Source organism: Carassius gibelio, chromosome A20 (genome assembly GCF_023724105.1).
Source record: "Carassius gibelio isolate Cgi1373 ecotype wild population from Czech Republic chromosome A20, carGib1.2-hapl.c, whole genome shotgun sequence".
NCBI lineage: Eukaryota > Metazoa > Chordata > Actinopteri > Cypriniformes > Cyprinidae > Carassius > Carassius gibelio.
This window is the reverse complement of record NC_068390.1, coordinates 740,611-763,062: the sequence shown is the minus strand read 5'-3', so window position 1 is coordinate 763,062 and position 22,452 is coordinate 740,611. Positions and strand designations below refer to the sequence as shown.

The 22,452-nt window shown below is 42.8% G+C and overlaps 1 protein-coding gene across 1 annotated transcript in view; it reads left to right on the top strand.

The window, feature by feature from the left end:
• Positions 1-22,452, top strand: part of LOC127938331 (uncharacterized) — a 374,843-nt gene that overhangs the window by 277,200 nt on the left and 75,191 nt on the right. The window lies entirely within an intron of this gene.

Genomic DNA, 22,452 nt, shown 5'->3' with positions numbered 1-22,452 from the left:
TGATACCTTGTTCCTAAAAAGACAAATGATTTCACGGGTTATTTCGTTTGGATGTATTTCTTGTTTTTATCGATGACTGGCTTCCTTTTTGTCACGCTTTAGACTGATGTACGGTCACATTGGATTTGAAAACGACATCCTTTCTTCCATAGATCCACGCTACCTGAAAGAAGGCCGCCTTCTGAATCCAACGATACCAGTTATGTGCACATCGGACCTACGCTTCAAAAGATACGGACAGGTAAGCTTTGGCCAATCAGATCGCATATGCTAACGAGGGTGGAATTAATGAGGGTGAAACTCGTTTTTATCTATATACCTAGCTGCAACTGACCCCAAACTAGCCCCTAAACCTTAACCCTCAAAACTGCTAGCCTTAGCCCCAAACAAAACTGCTAGCCTTAGCCCCACTGACCGTAACCCACTGACCCCTGGCCCCACCGTTTTTAAACGTGCCAGTCCCTAGACTCTGTAAACCTTTATCAACCAGACGCTTCATCAAATTCTGTACAGAAATATCATAAAACTAATATCATATTCTCCAGGATATAACCCTTGGCTTCTCGGTCGCCCTCTCCTGGATAAAACTGTGAATAGCCATGTGTAAAAAACTGATTAGGATTCCAATATTTTAGCAGGATTTGACACTCCAGGCGGAGCTCTTGAGCGGATGACTTCACTCAAAGACATCTTTCCAGTCTAATTTTAATGATGCACTCTCTCTCTCTTTCACAAACACACACATACACTCCTGTGCACACTCACACGCACGTGTGCACACTCACACGCATATGCAGTCAAAACACACAGACGCACACGAACTGGCTGGAAAACTATTTTTATTCAGGCTAGTGATACCTTGTTCCTAAAAAGACAAATGATTTCACGGGTTATTTCGTTTGGATGTATTTCTTGTTTTTATCGATGACTGGCTTCCTTTTTGTCACGCTTTAGACTGATGTACGGTCACATTGGATTTGAAAACGACATCCTTTCTTCCATAGATCCACGCTACCTGAAAGAAGGCCGCCTTCTGAATCCAACGATACCAGTTATGTGCACATCGGACCTACGCTTCAAAAGATACGGACAGGTAAGCTTTGGCCAATCAGATCGCATATGCTAACGAGGGTGGAATTAATGAGGGTGAAACTCGTTTTTATCTATATACCTAGCTGCAACTGACCCCAAACTAGCCCCTAAACCTTAACCCTCAAAACTGCTAGCCTTAGCCCCAAACAAAACTGCTAGCCTTAGCCCCACTGACCGTAACCCACTGACCCCTGGCCCCACCGTTTTTAAACGTGCCAGTCCCTAGACTCTGTAAACCTTTATCAACCAGACGCTTCATCAAATTCTGTACAGAAATATCATAAAACTAATATCATATTCTCCAGGATATAACCCTTGGCTTCTCGGTCGCCCTCTCCTGGATAAAACTGTGAATAGCCATGTGTAAAAAACTGATTAGGATTCCAATATTTTAGCAGGATTTGACACTCCAGGCGGAGCTCTTGAGCGGATGACTTCACTCAAAGACATCTTTCCAGTCTAATTTTAATGATGCTCTCTCTCTCTCTCTCTCTCTCTCTCTCTCTCTCTCACAAACACACACATACACTCCTGTGCACACTCACACGCACGTGTGCACACTCACACGCATGCAGTCAAGACACACAGACGCACACGAACTGGCTGGAAAAATATTTTTATTCAGGCTAGTGATACCTTCTTGCTAAAAAGACAAATGATTTCACGGGTTATTTCGTTTGGATGTATATTGGAATATATTGGAAAAAATACATATAATAATATATGCCTAATATATTACATGATACTGTGGGCCATGGCCGAAGCTCTGACCCAGGCCTTGGACGAGTTTGATGTCTTTATGGATATGGTGAACTGGACAACAGTTTGATCCAGGGATCAAACACCTCCCCAGATCACTGTGTCTGTTTTATGGTTCTGTTTTTAGTTCATGTAATAGTTTTAAGAGTTCTTTGGTTTTATGATTTAAATGTTATAGTTTTATTGTTTTGTTGTATGTTTTATAGTTAATAATTTTTTTTTTCACAATTCACATTTAAGAGTTCTGATTTGTTCTACCAATCATACTTTCTATATTTGTTCTAAAACAACAGTTTTGGGCAGATACCGGCAGAAATTAGTCACCAAGGGCAAGAAGGAGAAGGATGGCCAAACACCTGAGCCCAAAAGAGGCAAAAAACTAATGGTTAAAGATGAAAAAGGTGCTTCAGATTAGAATGGAGAGATGTTGGGATTTCTTTCTTTTGCTTTTGTTTGACCAAAACAGTTTGTCATAGGGAGCATTTGGTCATTTGCTGGTCCATTATCCCTCAGTCCTGCATGATGCTTCATTATTTATTTTTTTATAAACATTAATTGTTGCATGATCTGACGGACTAAGTTAATTTGATGCTACAAGGCTATCTGTGTGTGTGTGTGTGTGTGTGTGTCTTTGTGTCAGTTTGAAATTGCTGCAAATGTACTGTGCCCACAGCTCACTGGCTCTGCTTCGGTGACATCACTGAAGGTGAGACTGCCCCCCCCCCCCCCACTGTTACTGTATCAACTGAGTGGAGGTGACAGTGAAATCAAAGCTGTCCTTTGGGATTTTTCATCAAAGTTTCACATCTGACCCGGACCCTCACTTACTTCGAGTCCTTTTGCAATGGCTGAACAAGCTGAGAGGAGGTAATATGTGTGTTTCTGTTTTACAATTGCATGTCTTTGTTTAACAGTTTAAACTGCAGTGTAAATAAACTGTAAACAAATGCTTTCCTTGCTTAGTATATTGTTTCCTGTCCGGATATCTATAAGCTCAGTCATCAAGAGGTTCACTGTCATTCACGTGTAGTCAGGCGTAAGATGTTGTTTATTGTTTTATGGAAAAGAATACAAATGAACCTAGCTGTTGGGTAAAGAAAGCTGAATGTTATTTGTCAATGGGCTAAGCTAAACCAAAAAACGTGTTTGCACTGGAATGTGTGCGTTAAAATTGTGTTATGAAATGTATTCCTGTTTTGATAGCAAAGTTAGAGTGATTTTTCAAGTTTTCAAGACTGTCTGTGCCTTTACAAAAACACTCTGCACTTTGAAGACCCATTGACACCATTACACAATGGAAATGCTAATGGCACAGGTCTCGCTCTGCTGCTGATGGCTGTTTTTTGTTGTTTGCCTTTCTAAATTTCTTTAACTCATGTCTGATTCTTTAAAATCATCTGTCAATTCTCCGTCATCGGTTAGGAACCTAGGTGTGCTATTTGATTGCAATCTTTCCTTAGAAAGCCACGTTTCTAGCATTTGTAAAACTGCATTTTTCCATCTCAAAAATATATCTAAATTACGGCCTATGCTCTCAATGTCAAATGCAGAAATGTTAATCCATGCATTTATGACCTCAAGGTTAGATTATTGTAATGCTCTATTGGATGGTTGTTCTGCACGCTTAGTAAACAAACTACAGCTAGTCCAAAATGCAGCAACAAGAGTTCTTACTAGAACCAGGAAGTATATGACCATACTAGCCCTGTCCTGTCAACACTGCACTGGCTCCCTATCAAACATCGTATAGATTTTAAAATATTGCTCATTACTTATAAAGCCCTGAATGGTTTTGCACCTCAGTATTTGAATGAGCTCCTTTTACATTATACTCCTCTACGTACGCTACGTTCTCAAAACTCAGGCAATTTGATAATACCTAGAATATCAAAATCAACTGCGGGCGGCAGATCCTTTTCCTATTTGGCGCCTAAACTCTGGAATAACCTACCTAACATTGTTCGGGAGGCAGACACACTCTTGCAGTTTAAATCTAGATTAAAGACCCATCTCTTTAACCTGGCTCACACATAACATACTAATATGCTTTTAATATCCAAATCCGTTAAAGGATTTTTAGGCTGCATTGATTAGGTAAACCGGAACCGGGAACACTTCCCATAACACCCGATGTACTTGCTATATCATTAGGCAAGGCAATTTTATTTATATAGCACATTTCATACACAATGGTAATTCAAAGTGCTTTACATAAAAGAAAGTAAAATAATCATGAAGAAAAAGAATAACAAAAATAAAACAAGCAATTTTAAAACTTTTAAAATGATTAAAACATTTAAAAACATTTAGAAAATGATTTTACATAAAAAAATAAAATAAAATAAAACATTGAAAATATAGTGCAATCAGTTCGGACATTGCACAGTGCTCATTCAATAAATGCACAGCTAAAAAGACGCGTTTTGAGTCTAGATTTAAATGTGACTAGTGTTTTAGCACATCTGATCTCTTCTGGAAGCTGCAGCCTTAAATTGAACTACTGGTTTCGTCTGGTCAGAGGAGAACTGAGCCTGGTTTCTCCCAAGGTTTTTTTCTCCATTCTGTCACCGATGGAGTTTCGGTTCCTTGCCGCTGTCGCCTCTGGCTTGTTCAGTTGGGGTCACTTCATCTACAGCGATGTCGTTGACTTGATTGCAAATAAATGCACAGACACTATTTAACTGAACAGAGATGACATCACTGAATTCAATGATGAACTGCCTTTAACTAACAATTTGCATTATTGACACACTGTTTTCCTAATCAATGTTGTTCAGTTGCTTCGACGCAATGTATTTTGTTTAAAGCGCTATATGAATAAAGGTGACTTGACTGACTTGACTTGTAGGAATCATTTATTTCATGTCCTCTCTCCCCCCTTTTTAGAAAAGCTGACCGGCGCTTCACTGCTTGGTTTGCCACAGACCGCAGGAGAACCTACCTGTCCACCTGGCGAGAAACAGCACGCCGGAACAAATAGCCTCAGAGGTTCAAAAGATGGAGTCCAGCAAGCACTGGATGCTTAGAGCTAGGACGTGGGACCACAGCCACATTTGTGCCCTCCATTTGTGCAGAACCTCGCAGGAGAACTTCTGAACCGTGGCTTCTTCGTGACAGACCTGCCCCTAGGAGCCCGGAGCCGGAGGTTTGGCGGAGGAGGCTGATGACCCGTCCTGTCTTCATGAAAAATAAGTGTACTCTGACCGTGCAACACACGTGCGAAACACAAAAAGCACCACGAGAGGGTGAAACTCTATCCATCTATCTATCCATCTATCTATCCATCTATCCATCTATCTATCTATCTATCTATCTATCTATCTATCTATCTATCTATCCATCTATCCATCTATCTATCTATGTATCTATCTATCTATCTATCTATCTATCTATCTATCTATCAATCATATTCTCCAGGATATAACCCTTGGCTTCTCGGTCGCCCTCTCCTGGATAAAACTGTGAATAGCCATGTGTAAAAAACTGATTAGGATTCCAATATTTTAGCAGGATTTGACACTCCAGGCGGAGCTCTTGAGCGGATGACTTCACTCAAAGACATCTTTCCAGTCTAATTTTAATGATGCACTCTCTCTCTCTTTCACAAACACACACATACACTCCTGTGCACACTCACACGCACGTGTGCACACTCACATGCATATGCAGTCAAAACACACAGACGCACACGAACTGGCTGGAAAACTATTTTTATTCAGGCTAGTGATACCTTGTTCCTAAAAAGACAAATGATTTGACGGGTTATTTCGTTTGGATGTATTTCTTGTTTTTATCGATGACTGGCTTCCTTTTTGTCACGCTTTAGACTGATGTACGGTCACATTGGATTTGAAAACGACATCCTTTCTTCCATAGATCCACGCTACCTGAAAGAAGGCCGCCTTCTGAATCCAACGATACCAGTTATGTGCACATCGGACCTACGCTTCAAAAGATACGGACAGGTAAGCTTTGGCCAATCAGATCGCATATGCTAACGAGGGTGGAATTAATGAGGGTGAAACTCGTTTTTATCTATATACCTAGCTGCAACTGACCCCAAACTAGCCCCTAAACCTTAACCCTCAAAACTGCTAGCCTTAGCCCCACTGACCGTAACCCACTGACCCCTGGCCCCACCGTTTTTAAACGTGCCAGTCCCTAGACTCTGTAAACCTTTATCAACCAGACGCTTCATCAAATTCGGTACAGAAATATCATAAAACTAATATCATATTCTCCAGGATATAACCCTTGGCTTCTCGGTCGCCCTCTCCTGGATAAAACTGTGAATAGCCATGTGTAAAAAACTGATTAGGATTCCAATATTTTAGCAGGATTTGACACTCCAGGCGGAGCTCTTGAGCGGATGACTTCACTCAAAGACATCTTTCCAGTCTAATTTTAATGATGCACTCTCTCTCTCTTTCACAAACACACACATACACTCCTGTGCACACTCACACGCACGTGTGCACACTCACACGCATATGCAGTCAAAACACACAGACGCACACGAACTGGCTGGAAAACTATTTTTATTCAGGCTAGTGATACCTTGTTCCTAAAAAGACAAATGATTTGACGGGTTATTTCGTTTGGATGTATTTCTTGTTTTTATCGATGACTGGCTTCCTTTTTGTCACGCTTTAGACTGATGTACGGTCACATTGGATTTGAAAACGACATCCTTTCTTCCATAGATCCACGCTACCTGAAAGAAGGCCGCCTTCTGAATCCAACGATACCAGTTATGTGCACATCGGACCTACGCTTCAAAAGATACGGACAGGTAAGCTTTGGCCAATCAGATCGCATATGCTAACGAGGGTGGAATTAATGAGGGTGAAACTCGTTTTTATCTATATACCTAGCTGCAACTGACCCCAAACTAGCCCCTAAACCTTAACCCTCAAAACTGCTAGCCTTAGCCCCAAACAAAACTGCTAGCCTTAGCCCCACTGACCGTAACCCACTGACCCCTGGCCCCACCGTTTTTAAACGTGCCAGTCCCTAGACTCTGTAAACCTTTATCAACCAGACGCTTCATCAAATTCTGTACAGAAATATCATAAAACTAATATCATATTCTCCAGGATATATCCCTTGGCTTCTCGGTCGCCCTCTCCTGGATAAAACTGTGAATAGCCATGTGTAAAAAACTGATTAGGATTCCAATATTTTAGCAGGATTTGACACTCCAGGCGGAGCTCTTGAGCGGATGACTTCACTCAAAGACATCTTTCCAGTCTAATTTTAATGATGCACTCTCTCTCTCTTTCACAAACACACACATACACTCCTGTGCACACTCACACGCACGTGTGCACACTCACACGCATATGCAGTCAAAACACACAGACGCACACGAACTGGCTGGAAAACTATTTTTATTCAGGCTAGTGATACCTTGTTCCTATAAAGACAAATGATTTGACGGGTTATTTCGTTTGGATGTATTTCTTGTTTTTATCGATGACTGGCTTCCTTTTTGTCACGCTTTAGACTGATGTACGGTCACATTGGATTTGAAAACGACATCCTTTCTTCCATAGATCCACGCTACCTGAAAGAAGGCCGCCTTCTGAATCCAACGATACCAGTTATGTGCACATCGGACCTACGCTTCAAAAGATACGGACAGGTAAGCTTTGGCCAATCAGATCGCATATGCTAACGAGGGTGGAATTAATGAGGGTGAAACTCGTTTTTATCTATATACCTAGCTGCAACTGACCCCAAACTAGCCCCTAAACCTTAACCCTCAAAACTGCTAGCCTTAGCCCCACTGACCGTAACCCACTGACCCCTGGCCCCACCGTTTTTAAACGTGCCAGTCCCTAGACTCTGTAAACCTTTATCAACCAGACGCTTCATCAAATTCGGTACAGAAATATCATAAAACTAATATCATATTCTCCAGGATATAACCCTTGGCTTCTCGGTCGCCCTCTCCTGGATAAAACTGTGAATAGCCATGTGTAAAAAACTGATTAGGATTCCAATATTTTAGCAGGATTTGACACTCCAGGCGGAGCTCTTGAGCGGATGACTTCACTCAAAGACATCTTTCCAGTCTAATTTTAATGATGCACTCTCTCTCTCTTTCACAAACACACACATACACTCCTGTGCACACTCACACGCACGTGTGCACACTCACACGCATATGCAGTCAAAACACACAGACGCACACGAACTGGCTGGAAAACTATTTTTATTCAGGCTAGTGATACCTTGTTCCTAAAAAGACAAATGATTTGACGGGTTATTTCGTTTGGATGTATTTCTTGTTTTTATCGATGACTGGCTTCCTTTTTGTCACGCTTTAGACTGATGTACGGTCACATTGGATTTGAAAACGACATCCTTTCTTCCATAGATCCACGCTACCTGAAAGAAGGCCGCCTTCTGAATCCAACGATACCAGTTATGTGCACATCGGACCTACGCTTCAAAAGATACGGACAGGTAAGCTTTGGCCAATCAGATCGCATATGCTAACGAGGGTGGAATTAATGAGGGTGAAACTCGTTTTTATCTATATACCTAGCTGCAACTGACCCCAAACTAGCCCCTAAACCTTAACCCTCAAAACTGCTAGCCTTAGCCCCACTGACCGTAACCCACTGACCCCTGGCCCCACCGTTTTTAAACGTGCCAGTCCCTAGACTCTGTAAACCTTTATCAACCAGACGCTTCATCAAATTCTGTACAGAAATATCATAAAACTAATATCATATTCTCCAGGATATAACCCTTGGCTTCTCGGTCGCCCTCTCCTGGATAAAACTGTGAATAGCCATGTGTAAAAAACTGATTAGGATTCCAATATTTTAGCAGGATTTGACACTCCAGGCGGAGCTCTTGAGCGGATGACTTCACTCAAAGACATCTTTCCAGTCTAATTTTAATGATGCACTCTCTCTCTCTTTCACAAACACACACATACACTCCTGTGCACACTCACACGCACGTGTGCACACTCACACGCATATGCAGTCAAAACACACAGACGCACACGAACTGGCTGGAAAACTATTTTTATTCAGGCTAGTGATACCTTGTTCCTAAAAAGACAAATGATTTCACGGGTTATTTCGTTTGGATGTATTTCTTGTTTTTATCGATGACTGGCTTCCTTTTTGTCACGCTTTAGACTGATGTACGGTCACATTGGATTTGAAAACGACATCCTTTCTTCCATAGATCCACGCTACCTGAAAGAAGGCCGCCTTCTGAATCCAACGATACCAGTTATGTGCACATCGGACCTACGCTTCAAAAGATACGGACAGGTAAGCTTTGGCCAATCAGATCGCATATGCTAACGAGGGTGGAATTAATGAGGGTGAAACTCGTTTTTATCTATATACCTAGCTGCAACTGACCCCAAACTAGCCCCTAAACCTTAACCCTCAAAACTGCTAGCCTTAGCCCCAAACAAAACTGCTAGCCTTAGCCCCACTGACCGTAACCCACTGACCCCTGGCCCCACCGTTTTTAAACGTGCCAGTCCCTAGACTCTGTAAACCTTTATCAACCAGACGCTTCATCAAATTCTGTACAGAAATATCATAAAACTAATATCATATTCTCCAGGATATATCCCTTGGCTTCTCGGTCGCCCTCTCCTGGATAAAACTGTGAATAGCCATGTGTAAAAAACTGATTAGGATTCCAATATTTTAGCAGGATTTGACACTCCAGGCGGAGCTCTTGAGCGGATGACTTCACTCAAAGACATCTTTCCAGTCTAATTTTAATGATGCACTCTCTCTCTCTTTCACAAACACACACATACACTCCTGTGCACACTCACACGCACGTGTGCACACTCACACGCATATGCAGTCAAAACACACAGACGCACACGAACTGGCTGGAAAACTATTTTTATTCAGGCTAGTGATACCTTGTTCCTAAAAAGACAAATGATTTGACGGGTTATTTCGTTTGGATGTATTTCTTGTTTTTATCGATGACTGGCTTCCTTTTTGTCACGCTTTAGACTGATGTACGGTCACATTGGATTTGAAAACGACATCCTTTCTTCCATAGATCCACGCTACCTGAAAGAAGGCCGCCTTCTGAATCCAACGATACCAGTTATGTGCACATCGGACCTACGCTTCAAAAGATACGGACAGGTAAGCTTTGGCCAATCAGATCGCATATGCTAACGAGGGTGGAATTAATGAGGGTGAAACTCGTTTTTATCTATATACCTAGCTGCAACTGACCCCAAACTAGCCCCTAAACCTTAACCCTCAAAACTGCTAGCCTTAGCCCCAAACAAAACTGCTAGCCTTAGCCCCACTGACCGTAACCCACTGACCCCTGGCCCCACCGTTTTTAAACGTGCCAGTCCCTAGACTCTGTAAACCTTTATCAACCAGACGCTTCATCAAATTCTGTACAGAAATATCATAAAACTAATATCATATTCTCCAGGATATAACCCTTGGCTTCTCGGTCGCCCTCTCCTGGATAAAACTGTGAATAGCCATGTGTAAAAAACTGATTAGGATTCCAATATTTTAGCAGGATTTGACACTCCAGACGGAGCTCTTGAGCGGATGACTTCACTCAAAGACATCTTTCCAGTCTAATTTTAATGATGCACTCTCTCTCTCTTTCACAAACACACACATACACTCCTGTGCACACTCACACGCACGTGTGCACACTCACACGCATATGCAGTCAAAACACACAGACGCACACGAACTGGCTGGAAAACTATTTTTATTCAGGCTAGTGATACCTTGTTCCTAAAAAGACAAATGATTTGACGGGTTATTTCGTTTGGATGTATTTCTTGTTTTTATCGATGACTGGCTTCCTTTTTGTCACGCTTTAGACTGATGTACGGTCACATTGGATTTGAAAACGACATCCTTTCTTCCATAGATCCACGCTACCTGAAAGAAGGCCGCCTTCTGAATCCAACGATACCAGTTATGTGCACATCGGACCTACGCTTCAAAAGATACGGACAGGTAAGCTTTGGCCAATCAGATCGCATATGCTAACGAGGGTGGAATTAATGAGGGTGAAACTCGTTTTTATCTATATACCTAGCTGCAACTGACCCCAAACTAGCCCCTAAACCTTAACCCTCAAAACTGCTAGCCTTAGCCCCAAACAAAACTGCTAGCCTTAGCCCCACTGACCGTAACCCACTGACCCCTGGCCCCACCGTTTTTAAACGTGCCAGTCCCTAGACTCTGTAAACCTTTATCAACCAGACGCTTCATCAAATTCTGTACAGAAATATCATAAAACTAATATCATATTCTCCAGGATATAACCCTTGGCTTCTCGGTCGCCCTCTCCTGGATAAAACTGTGAATAGCCATGTGTAAAAAACTGATTAGGATTCCAATATTTTAGCAGGATTTGACACTCCAGGCGGAGCTCTTGAGCGGATGACTTCACTCAAAGACATCTTTCCAGTCTAATTTTAATGATGCACTCTCTCTCTCTTTCACAAACACACACATACACTCCTGTGCACACTCACACGCACGTGTGCACACTCACACGCATATGCAGTCAAAACACACAGACGCACACGAACTGGCTGGAAAACTATTTTTATTCAGGCTAGTGATACCTTGTTCCTAAAAAGACAAATGATTTCACGGGTTATTTCGTTTGGATGTATTTCTTGTTTTTATCGATGACTGGCTTCCTTTTTGTCACGCTTTAGACTGATGTACGGTCACATTGGATTTGAAAACGACATCCTTTCTTCCATAGATCCACGCTACCTGAAAGAAGGCCGCCTTCTGAATCCAACGATACCAGTTATGTGCACATCGGACCTACGCTTCAAAAGATACGGACAGGTAAGCTTTGGCCAATCAGATCGCATATGCTAACGAGGGTGGAATTAATGAGGGTGAAACTCGTTTTTATCTATATACCTAGCTGCAACTGACCCCAAACTAGCCCCTAAACCTTAACCCTCAAAACTGCTAGCCTTAGCCCCAAACAAAACTGCTAGCCTTAGCCCCACTGACCGTAACCCACTGACCCCTGGCCCCACCGTTTTTAAACGTGCCAGTCCCTAGACCCTGTAAACCTTTATCAACCAGACGCTTCATCAAATTCTGTACAGAAATATCATAAAACTAATATCATATTCTCCAGGATATAACCCTTGGCTTCTCGGTCGCCCTCTCCTGGATAAAACTGTGAATAGCCATGTGTAAAAAACTGATTAGGATTCCAATATTTTAGCAGGATTTGACACTCCAGGCGGAGCTCTTGAGCGGATGACTTCACTCAAAGACATCTTTCCAGTCTAATTTTAATGATGCACTCTCTCTCTCTTTCACAAACACACACATACACTCCTGTGCACACTCACACGCACGTGTGCACACTCACACGCATATGCAGTCAAAACACACAGACGCACACGAACTGGCTGGAAAACTATTTTTATTCAGGCTAGTGATACCTTGTTCCTAAAAAGACAAATGATTTCACGGGTTATTTCGTTTGGATGTATTTCTTGTTTTTATCGATGACTGGCTTCCTTTTTGTCACGCTTTAGACTGATGTACGGTCACATTGGATTTGAAAACGACATCCTTTCTTCCATAGATCCACGCTACCTGAAAGAAGGCCGCCTTCTGAATCCAACGATACCAGTTATGTGCACATCGGACCTACGCTTCAAAAGATACGGACAGGTAAGCTTTGGCCAATCAGATCGCATATGCTAACGAGGGTGGAATTAATGAGGGTGAAACTCGTTTTTATCTATATACCTAGCTGCAACTGACCCCAAACTAGCCCCTAAACCTTAACCCTCAAAACTGCTAGCCTTAGCCCCAAACAAAACTGCTAGCCTTAGCCCCACTGACCGTAACCCACTGACCCCTGGCCCCACCGTTTTTAAACGTGCCAGTCCCTAGACTCTGTAAACCTTTATCAACCAGACGCTTCATCAAATTCTGTACAGAAATATCATAAAACTAATATCATATTCTCCAGGATATAACCCTTGGCTTCTCGGTCGCCCTCTCCTGGATAAAACTGTGAATAGCCATGTGTAAAAAACTGATTAGGATTCCAATATTTTAGCAGGATTTGACACTCCAGGCGGAGCTCTTGAGCGGATGACTTCACTCAAAGACATCTTTCCAGTCTAATTTTAATGATGCACTCTCTCTCTCTTTCACAAACACACACATACACTCCTGTGCACACTCACACGCACGTGTGCACACTCACACGCATATGCAGTCAAAACACACAGACGCACACGAACTGGCTGGAAAACTATTTTTATTCAGGCTAGTGATACCTTGTTCCTAAAAAGACAAATGATTTCACGGGTTATTTCGTTTGGATGTATTTCTTGTTTTTATCGATGACTGGCTTCCTTTTTGTCACGCTTTAGACTGATGTACGGTCACATTGGATTTGAAAACGACATCCTTTCTTCCATAGATCCACGCTACCTGAAAGAAGGCCGCCTTCTGAATCCAACGATACCAGTTATGTGCACATCGGACCTACGCTTCAAAAGATACGGACAGGTAAGCTTTGGCCAATCAGATCGCATATGCTAACGAGGGTGGAATTAATGAGGGTGAAACTCGTTTTTATCTATATACCTAGCTGCAACTGACCCCAAACTAGCCCCTAAACCTTAACCCTCAAAACTGCTAGCCTTAGCCCCAAACAAAACTGCTAGCCTTAGCCCCACTGACCGTAACCCACTGACCCCTGGCCCCACCGTTTTTAAACGTGCCAGTCCCTAGACTCTGTAAACCTTTATCAACCAGACGCTTCATCAAATTCTGTACAGAAATATCATAAAACTAATATCATATTCTCCAGGATATAACCCTTGGCTTCTCGGTCGCCCTCTCCTGGATAAAACTGTGAATAGCCATGTGTAAAAAACTGATTAGGATTCCAATATTTTAGCAGGATTTGACACTCCAGGCGGAGCTCTTGAGCGGATGACTTCACTCAAAGACATCTTTCCAGTCTAATTTTAATGATGCACTCTCTCTCTCTTTCACAAACACACACATACACTCCTGTGCACACTCACACGCACGTGTGCACACTCACACGCATATGCAGTCAAAACACACAGACGCACACGAACTGGCTGGAAAACTATTTTTATTCAGGCTAGTGATACCTTGTTCCTAAAAAGACAAATGATTTCACGGGTTATTTCGTTTGGATGTATTTCTTGTTTTTATCGATGACTGGCTTCCTTTTTGTCACGCTTTAGACTGATGTACGGTCACATTGGATTTGAAAACGACATCCTTTCTTCCATAGATCCACGCTACCTGAAAGAAGGCCGCCTTCTGAATCCAACGATACCAGTTATGTGCACATCGGACCTACGCTTCAAAAGATACGGACAGGTAAGCTTTGGCCAATCAGATCGCATATGCTAACGAGGGTGGAATTAATGAGGGTGAAACTCGTTTTTATCTATATACCTAGCTGCAACTGACCCCAAACTAGCCCCTAAACCTTAACCCTCAAAACTGCTAGCCTTAGCCCCAAACAAAACTGCTAGCCTTAGCCCCACTGACCGTAACCCACTGACCCCTGGCCCCACCGTTTTTAAACGTGCCAGTCCCTAGACTCTGTAAACCTTTATCAACCAGACGCTTCATCAAATTCTGTACAGAAATATCATAAAACTAATATCATATTCTCCAGGATATAACCCTTGGCTTCTCGGTCGCCCTCTCCTGGATAAAACTGTGAATAGCCATGTGTAAAAAACTGATTAGGATTCCAATATTTTAGCAGGATTTGACACTCCAGGCGGAGCTCTTGAGCGGATGACTTCACTCAAAGACATCTTTCCAGTCTAATTTTAATGATGCACTCTCTCTCTCTTTCACAAACACACACATACACTCCTGTGCACACTCACACGCACGTGTGCACACTCACACGCATATGCAGTCAAAACACACAGACGCACACGAACTGGCTGGAAAACTATTTTTATTCAGGCTAGTGATACCTTGTTCCTAAAAAGACAAATGATTTCACGGGTTATTTCGTTTGGATGTATTTCTTGTTTTTATCGATGACTGGCTTCCTTTTTGTCACGCTTTAGACTGATGTACGGTCACATTGGATTTGAAAACGACATCCTTTCTTCCATAGATCCACGCTACCTGAAAGAAGGCCGCCTTCTGAATCCAACGATACCGGTTATGTGCACATCGGACCTACGCTTCAAAAGATACGGACAGGTAAGCTTTGGCCAATCAGATCGCATATGCTAACGAGGGTGGAATTAATGAGGGTGAAACTCGTTTTTATCTATATACCTAGCTGCAACTGACCCCAAACTAGCCCCTAAACCTTAACCCTCAAAACTGCTAGCCTTAGCCCCAAACAAAACTGCTAGCCTTAGCCCCACTGACCGTAACCCACTGACCCCTGGCCCCACCGTTTTTAAACGTGCCAGTCCCTAGACTCTGTAAACCTTTATCAACCAGACGCTTCATCAAATTCTGTACAGAAATATCATAAAACTAATATCATATTCTCCAGGATATAACCCTTGGCTTCTCGGTCGCCCTCTCCTGGATAAAACTGTGAATAGCCATGTGTAAAAAACTGATTAGGATTCCAATATTTTAGCAGGATTTGACACTCCAGGCGGAGCTCTTGAGCGGATGACTTCACTCAAAGACATCTTTCCAGTCTAATTTTAATGATGCACTCTCTCTCTCTTTCACAAACACACACATACACTCCTGTGCACACTCACACGCACGTGTGCACACTCACACGCATATGCAGTCAAAACACACAGACGCACACGAACTGGCTGGAAAACTATTTTTATTCAGGCTAGTGATACCTTGTTCCTAAAAAGACAAATGATTTCACGGGTTATTTCGTTTGGATGTATTTCTTGTTTTTATCGATGACTGGCTTCCTTTTTGTCACGCTTTAGACTGATGTACGGTCACATTGGATTTGAAAACGACATCCTTTCTTCCATAGATCCACGCTACCTGAAAGAAGGCCGCCTTCTGAATCCAACGATACCAGTTATGTGCACATCGGACCTACGCTTCAAAAGATACGGACAGGTAAGCTTTGGCCAATCAGATCGCATATGCTAACGAGGGTGGAATTAATGAGGGTGAAACTCGTTTTTATCTATATACCTAGCTGCAACTGACCCCAAACTAGCCCCTAAACCTTAACCCTCAAAACTGCTAGCCTTAGCCCCAAACAAAACTGCTAGCCTTAGCCCCACTGACCGTAACCCACTGACCCCTGGCCCCACCGTTTTTAAACGTGCCAGTCCCTAGACTCTGTAAACCTTTATCAACCAGACGCTTCATCAAATTCTGTACAGAAATATCATAAAACTAATATCATATTCTCCAGGATATAACCCTTGGCTTCTCGGTCGCCCTCTCCTGGATAAAACTGTGAATAGCCATGTGTAAAAAACTGATTAGGATTCCAATATTTTAGCAGGATTTGACACTCCAGGCGGAGCTCTTGAGCGGATGACTTCACTCAAAGACATCTTTCCAGTCTAATTTTAATGATGCACTCTCTCTCTCTTTCACAAACACACACGTACACTCCTGTGCACACTCACACGCACGTGTGCACACTCACACGCATATGCAGTCAAAACACACAGACGCACACGAACTGGCTGGAAAACTATTTTTATTCAGGCTAGTGATACCTTGTTCCTAAAAAGACAAATGATTTGACGGGTTATTTCGTTTGGATGTATTTCTTGTTTTTATCGATGACTGGCTTCCTTTTTGTCACGCTTTAGACTGATGTACGGTCACATTGGATTTGAAAACGACATCCTTTCTTCCATAGATCCACGCTACCTGAAAGAAGGCCGCCTTCTGAATCCAACGATACCAGTTATGTGCACATCGGACCTACGCTTCAAAAGATACGGACAGGTAAGCTTTGGCCAATCAGATCGCATATGCTAACGAGGGTGGAATTAATGAGGGTGAAACTCGTTTTTATCTATATACCTAGCTGCAACTGACCCCAAACTAGCCCCTAAACCTTAACCCTCAAAACTGCTAGCCTTAGCCCCAAACAAAACTGCTAGCCTTAGCCCCACTGACCGTAACCCACTGACCCCTGGCCCCACCGTTTTTAAACGTGCCAGTCCCTAGACTCTGTAAACCTTTATCAACCAGACGCTTCATCAAATTCTGTACAGAAATATCATAAAACTAATATCATATTCTCCAGGATATAACCCTTGGCTTCTCGGTCGCCCTCTCCTGGATAAAACTGTGAATAGCCATGTGTAAAAAACTGATTAGGATTCCAATATTTTAGCAGGATTTGACACTCCAGGCGGAGCTCTTGAGCGGATGACTTCACTCAAAGACATCTTTCCAGTCTAATTTTAATGATGCACTCTCTCTCTCTTTCACAAACACACACATACACTCCTGTGCACACTCACACGCACGTGTGCACACTCACACGCATATGCAGTCAAAACACACAGACGCACACGAACTGGCTGGAAAACTATTTTTATTCAGGCTAGTGATACCTTGTTCCTAAAAAGACAAATGATTTCACGGGTTATTTCGTTTGGATGTATTTCTTGTTTTTATCGATGACTGGCTTCCTTTTTGTCACGCTTTAGACTGATGTACGGTCACATTGGATTTGAAAACGACATCCTTTCTTCCATAGATCCACGCTACCTGAAAGAAGGCCGCCTTCTGAATCCAACGATACCAGTTATGTGCACATCGGACCTACGCTTCAAAAGATACGGACAGGTAAGCTTTGGCCAATCAGATCGCATATGCTAACGAGGGTGGAATTAATGAGGGTGAAACTCGTTTTTATCTATATACCTAGCTGCAACTGACCCCAAACTAGCCCCTAAACCTTAACCCTCAAAACTGCTAGCCTTAGCCCCAAACAAAACTGCTAGCCTTAGCCCCACTGACCGTAACCCACTGACCCCTGGCCCCACCGTTTTTAAACGTGCCAGTCCCTAGACTCTGTAAACCTTTATCAACCAGACGCTTCATCAAATTCTGTACAGAAATATCATAAAACTAATATCATATTCTCCAGGATATAACCCTTGGCTTCTCGGTCGCCCTCTCCTGGATAAAACTGTGAATAGCCATGTGTAAAAAACTGATTAGGATTCCAATATTTTAGCAGGATTTGACACTCCAGGCGGAGCTCTTGAGCGGATGACTTCACTCAAAGACATCTTTCCAGTCTAATTTTAATGATGCACTCTCTCTCTCTTTCACAAACACACACGTACACTCCTGTGCACACTCACACGCACGTGTGCACACTCACACGCATATGCAGTCAAAACACACAGACGCACACGAACTGGCTGGAAAACTATTTTTATTCAGGCTAGTGATACCTTGTTCCTAAAAAGACAAATGATTTCACGGGTTATTTCGTTTGGATGTATTTCTTGTTTTTATCGATGACTGGCTTCCTTTTTGTCACGCTTTAGACTGATGTACGGTCACATTGGATTTGAAAACGACATCCTTTCTTCCATAGATCCACGCTACCTGAAAGAAGGCCGCCTTCTGAATCCAACGATACCGGTTATGTGCACATCGGACCTACGCTTCAAAAGATACGGACAGGTAAGCTTTGGCCAATCAGATCGCATATGCTAACGAGGGTGGAATTAATGAGGGTGAAACTCGTTTTTATCTATATACCTAGCTGCAACTGACCCCAAACTAGCCCCTAAACCTTAACCCTCAAAACTGCTAGCCTTAGCCCCAAACAAAACTGCTAGCCTTAGCCCCACTGACCGTAACCCACTGACCCCTGGCCCCACCGTTTTTAAACGTGCCAGTCCCTAGACTCTGTAAACCTTTATCAACCAGACGCTTCATCAAATTCTGTACAGAAATATCATAAAACTAATATCATATTCTCCAGGATATAACCCTTGGCTTCTCGGTCGCCCTCTCCTGGATAAAACTGTGAATAGCCATGTGTAAAAAACTGATTAGGATTCCAATATTTTAGCAGGATTTGACACTCCAGGCGGAGCTCTTGAGCGGATGACTTCACTCAAAGACATCTTTCCAGTCTAATTTTAATGATGCACTCTCTCTCTCTTTCACAAACACACACATACACTCCTGTGCACACTCACACGCACGTGTGCACACTCACACGCATATGCAGTCAAAACACACAGACGCACACGAACTGGCTGGAAAACTATTTTTATTCAGGCTAGTGATACCTTGTTCCTAAAAAGACAAATGATTTCACGGGTTATTTCGTTTGGATGTATTTCTTGTTTTTATCGATGACTGGCTTCCTTTTTGTCACGCTTTAGACTGATGTACGGTCACATTGGATTTGAAAACGACATCCTTTCTTCCATAGATCCACGCTACCTGAAAGAAGGCCGCCTTCTGAATCCAACGATACCGGTTATGTGCACATCGGACCTACGCTTCAAAAGATACGGACAGGTAAGCTTTGGCCAATCAGATCGCATATGCTAACGAGGGTGGAATTAATGAGGGTGAAACTCGTTTTTATCTATATACCTAGCTGCAACTGACCCCAAACTAGCCCCTAAACCTTAACCCTCAAAACTGCTAGCCTTAGCCCCAAACAAAACTGCTAGCCTTAGCCCCACTGACCGTAACCCACTGACCCCTGGCCCCACCGTTTTTAAACGTGCCAGTCCCTAGACTCTGTAAACCTTTATCAACCAGACGCTTCATCAAATTCTGTACAGAAATATCATAAAACTAATATCATATTCTCCAGGATATAACCCTTGGCTTCTCGGTCGCCCTCTCCTGGATAAAACTGTGAATAGCCATGTGTAAAAAACTGATTAGGATTCCAATATTTTAGCAGGATTTGACACTCCAGGCGGAGCTCTTGAGCGGATGACTTCACTCAAAGACATCTTTCCAGTCTAATTTTAATGATGCACTCTCTCTCTCTTTCACAAACACACACGTACACTCCTGTGCACACTCACACGCACGTGTGCACACTCACACGCATATGCAGTCAAAACACACAGACGCACACGAACTGGCTGGAAAACTATTTTTATTCAGGCTAGTGATACCTTGTTCCTAAAAAGACAAATGATTTCACGGGTTATTTCGTTTGGATGTATTTCTTGTTTTTATCGATGACTGGCTTCCTTTTTGTCACGCTTTAGACTGATGTACGGTCACATTGGATTTGAAAACGACATCCTTTCTTCCATAGATCCACGCTACCTGAAAGAAGGCCGCCTTCTGAATCCAACGATACCGGTTATGTGCACATCGGACCTACGCTTCAAAAGATACGGACAGGTAAGCTTTGGCCAATCAGATCGCATATGCTAACGAGGGTGGAATTAATGAGGGTGAAACTCGTTTTTATCTATATACCTAGCTGCAACTGACCCCAAACTAGCCCCTAAACCTTAACCCTCAAAACTGCTAGCCTTAGCCCCAAACAAAACTGCTAGCCTTAGCCCCACTGACCGTAACCCACTGACCCCTGGCCCCACCGTTTTTAAACGTGCCAGTCCCTAGACTCTGTAAACCTTTATCAACCAGACGCTTCATCAAATTCTGTACAGAAATATCATAAAACTAATATCATATTCTCCAGGATATAACCCTTGGCTTCTCGGTCGCCCTCTCCTGGATAAAACTGTGAATAGCCATGTGTAAAAAACTGATTAGGATTCCAATATTTTAGCAGGATTTGACACTCCAGGCGGAGCTCTTGAGCGGATGACTTCACTCAAAGACATCTTTCCAGTCTAATTTTAATGATGCACTCTCTCTCTCTTTCACAAACACACACGTACACTCCTGTGCACACTCACACGCACGTGTGCACACTCACACGCATATGCAGTCAAAACACACAGACGCACACGAACTGGCTGGAAAACTATTTTTATTCAGGCTAGTGATACCTTGTTCCTAAAAAGACAAATGATTTGACGGGTTATTTCGTTTGGATGTATTTCTTGTTTTTATCGATGACTGGCTTCCTTTTTGTCACGCTTTAGACTGATGTACGGTCACATTGGATTTGAAAACGACATCCTTTCTTCCATAGATCCACGCTACCTGAAAGAAGGCCGCCTTCTGAATCCAACGATACCAGTTATGTGCACATCGGACCTACGCTTCAAAAGATACGGACAGGTAAGCTTTGGCCAATCAGATCGCATATGCTAACGAGGGTGGAATTAATGAGGGTGAAACTCGTTTTTATCTATATACCTAGCTGCAACTGACCCCAAACTAGCCCCTAAACCTTAACCCTCAAAACTGCTAGCCTTAGCCCCAAACAAAACTGCTAGCCTTAGCCCCACTGACCGTAACCCACTGACCCCTGGCCCCACCGTTTTTAAACGTGCCAGTCCCTAGACTCTGTAAACCTTTATCAACCAGACGCTTCATCAAATTCTGTACAGAAATATCATAAAACTAATATCATATTCTCCAGGATATAACCCTTGGCTTCTCGGTCGCCCTCTCCTGGATAAAACTGTGAATAGCCATGTGTAAAAAACTGATTAGGATTCCAATATTTTAGCAGGATTTGACACTCCAGGCGGAGCTCTTGAGCGGATGACTTCACTCAAAGACATCTTTCCAGTCTAATTTTAATGATGCACTCTCTCTCTCTTTCACAAACACACACATACACTCCTGTGCACACTCACACGCACGTGTGCACACTCACACGCATATGCAGTCAAAACACACAGACGCACACGAACTGGCTGGAAAACTATTTTTATTCAGGCTAGTGATACCTTGTTCCTAAAAAGACAAATGATTTCACGGGTTATTTCGTTTGGATGTATTTCTTGTTTTTATCGATGACTGGCTTCCTTTTTGTCACGCTTTAGACTGATGTACGGTCACATTGGATTTGAAAACGACATCCTTTCTTCCATAGATCCACGCTACCTGAAAGAAGGCCGCCTTCTGAATCCAACGATACCAGTTATGTGCACATCGGACCTACGCTTCAAAAGATACGGACAGGTAAGCTTTGGCCAATCAGATCGCATATGCTAACGAGGGTGGAATTAATGAGGGTGAAACTCGTTTTTATCTATATACCTAGCTGCAACTGACCCCAAACTAGCCCCTAAACCTTAACCCTCAAAACTGCTAGCCTTAGCCCCAAACAAAACTGCTAGCCTTAGCCCCACTGACCGTAACCCACTGACCCCTGGCCCCACCGTTTTTAAACGTGCCAGTCCCTAGACTCTGTAAACCTTTATCAACCAGACGCTTCATCAAATTCTGTACAGAAATATCATAAAACTAATATCATATTCTCCAGGATATAACCCTTGGCTTCTCGGTCGCCCTCTCCTGGATAAAACTGTGAATAGCCATGTGTAAAAAACTGATTAGGATTCCAATATTTTAGCAGGATTTGACACTCCAGGCGGAGCTCTTGAGCGGATGACTTCACTCAAAGACATCTTTCCAGTCTAATTTTAATGATGCACTCTCTCTCTCTTTCACAAACACACACGTACACTCCTGTGCACACTCA